General features: G+C 34.7%; 1 pseudogene; it reads right to left on the bottom strand.

Moving 5' to 3' along the window:
• Positions 1-1,099: 1,099 nt before the first annotated feature.
• LOC149207437 (ferritin-like catalase Nec2 pseudogene) lies at positions 1,100-2,450 on the bottom strand (annotated as a pseudogene).
• Positions 2,451-3,165: the final 715 nt, after the last annotated feature.

The raw sequence follows: 3,165 nt of genomic DNA, 5'->3' as shown, positions 1-3,165 counted from the left end.
ATGTCAATCAATTCTTGGCATGAATCTTATTGTATCTTAGCACCTATTTGAAGACATTCAAAGATGGTTGTTGTAAACAAATTTAAAATATATAAAAATCAAATCTTTAGTTGTTATAAAGAAATATTAAGAATTACTCGTAACTTTGATATCTTTCTTTTTCTTCCTTATTTATTTGTTGAATGAATTCCATTTTTCATTCTTTTCTACAAGAAAATACTTGAAAATTAATATTTAATGTTAAATTATTGGCTTATATGTACCTAATAGAAAAATTCAATGATTACATACATTTGAAAACCACAGTTGTTGTTGAGATGGATCCACATAGAATACTTCACATTATAATGAAAATATGAAGAGATGACAATATGTGCACATTGTTTACAACCAATCAAAGTGTTTTTAAAATTAATTATTACTTGGCACATTAGTTGAGATTTTGTATGGTAATTTGGAGGGAGTTATATTTATATAAAAGGAAACATATGCACCTATTGAAGCACAAATACTTTTTAAAGCATCTCAATGTTATTTTTTCAATCATCAATTTTAATTTATTGGAAGTATTTAAAAATTATATCATATTATATTGAAAAATTGGGTCATTGTGATAAGGTTAGAATGGTGAATGCCTCCGGACTAAAAGTGCATTATGGTATTCTTTGATATGCATGAACCAAGTTATTAGTATATCTCATTTGTGGACTATTGAATATAATCTATTAGGTAGTACATAATTTGGTCTTTTACTTAAATTAGATTAAGCTAATAAGTTACTTATTCTTAATTTTAGGAAGTAAATATAAAAATAAAAAAAAATAATAATAATTTTGAATAATCCTATTGTAAAAAAAATAAATAAGAGTAGTAATCATTTTGAATAATCCCTGAAAACCTTATTGTGAAAAAAACCACCCTCACTCCATCAATCCATCTCATTATGAGAAATGAACGAGGAAACATGGACACAAATTGAAGCTTATAAGCCTTTATTTATTTGAAGTTCCACGTCACGGAATTTTAGATAATGAGACAATGGAACGAAGACATTAGGCAAACATTCAAAACCTAGGAATTACTCTCTCTCATTTTAGGATCATGGTTTGGAGAGATATTGGCGTGCAAAACGTCCATCACCACCACGAGGGTAGAATCCTCCAGGGGATGATTCGTTACCCGATGCGTAGACTATCCTCAAAATCTGGGCGGGAGTGCGTGCATATGCAACAAAGTATTTATCGCCTGCAAGAATGTATCCTGGAATCAATCCCTGGTCAGCAATTCCTGTGTCTCCCAGAGTATTCCTTAGATTGGAGAGCCGTGATGTGAAATCTGAGACTTTGTATGGATATGGCACCACCCGGTCATCCTTTTGTTTAAACAATAAAGCACGGATAACCGCGTCCTGTCCCGATTCCACTCCAAGAAGCCCTGCTACCAACTGTATATTCATAGAATATACAACAAAACAAATACAACACTAGGATTTCAGATAACAATTATTTGACTTCGCTTAAATTTTCCATCCTTAATACGCATAATTGACGAATATGGCTTAAATCTGTCGAATTCCAAAATATCCCGAAAAACCACCATCCAAATACCCATCTCTAATATGTATAAAAAAAATAAAAAAATCTAACAATTTATTTACTGGTAATGCAAAACAAAACGTAGCAGTAATTTACCCGCTTGGCAGTGGGGTCTTGAAGCTGAGCATTGGCGCCGACATAGCCCGTAAGTCCGACATAGGGAATCAAATAACTTGCAAGTAGATAATTGAGACTATTAGCGTACGGATTAAAAGGAGGCGACAAAGTGGTATTCAATGCAACGTCGACGGTTTTGGCAAAATTTGAAGCGCTCAGATCCAGTTGGGGTCTAGGAAAGCCGGGCACAGTTTTCTTCAAAGCCCTGCGTTGGATTTCATTGAAGAATTAGGATTGTTATACATATTAATTTAATGTAAAAGTTACAGTGGTAGTGGTTAGAATCCATATACCACCAATTCTGCTGGATTAAAATAAAATTAAAATACCAATTCCGAGAGCAAAATAGAATAACAGAGATTACCTGAGGTGACCAACTTCCTGGTCGGCAAATTCCTTGATGACCTCAAAGAGGAATGGATCGAGGTTAGCCTTCTGTCCGCCTATGGGAGGTGGTCCACCGCTTACGAGCTCTGGTGCAACCTTATCCAGTCCATAACCGAAGACTGACCACAGGAAAAACTCGGCTTCCAAGTACTCTAAATTTATAGGAAATTCAAGCCAGTCTACATCCCCTCCTTTAACTGGCACAGGGGTGTAGTCCGGTTCAGTACTTAAATTAATTGTACTTTGATGCAAACCTTGTACTGGTAAAGCCTGTGCCATTGGTGAAGCATTAAGGGATAATAATAGTATGGCCTGCAAACAGATATAGAGTGTAGCCATTTCCATTTTGGCGTTGGGGATTATGAGACTGGAATAGAAATTAGTGCTGCGGGATTGGGATTGAGATGGGGAGGAGATAAATATAAGAATTCTCAAAGAACCAAACTTAGAAGCAAAACAGATTGCGTTAACATAATGCGGAAAACAGATTGCGCTAACATAAAGATGGATCAAAAAGAAGCATCTGCAAGCGTTTTCCAAGACGGTTTGTCGGTAAAAAGAAGCATCTGCAAGCGTTTTAATCTATGCAAATTCTGGTGAAGTTTAGGTAAATTACCAGTGCCTACAACGCTCTTCATGCATATCAAAAATTTCATTCTCCCGCAGTCTTAGTACATTATTAACCCAACCCTTTCTCCCCGACCATTCCTTTATCCTTGAACAACCCTTTCTCCCCGACCATGGAGAACGCAAGTGCTACCATTCCTTTATCTTTGAACATATTCCTGGCCTTTCCATTGTAGTTCAAATTTTGTTAAAACCTTTTCCCTTCGGCGTCACATACATTTAATCCATTTAAACATGTTTTAATTTATTTATTTACCAGATTTGACTCAGGTAATCTGCTTAGGATTTAGTCTCGTTAAATTTACACAGTGCGGTGAAAGAGGTTTGCATTATTCATTCACATGCCATATCGCTAAATAATTATTTAAAAAAAAATTAATTGTAAAAAATAATATTAAAAATTTGTTAATATTGATATCTCAGATATAATATAATGTAG

Source organism: Pinus tabuliformis, chromosome 1_2 (genome assembly GCF_031772625.1).
Source record: "Pinus tabuliformis cultivar Carrire ecotype Pingquan chromosome 1_2, CPIR1, whole genome shotgun sequence".
Taxonomy (NCBI): Eukaryota; Viridiplantae; Streptophyta; class Pinopsida; order Pinales; family Pinaceae; genus Pinus; species Pinus tabuliformis.
The sequence above is the reverse complement of the archived record's forward strand: the minus strand, read 5'-3'. Positions and strand labels throughout refer to the sequence as shown.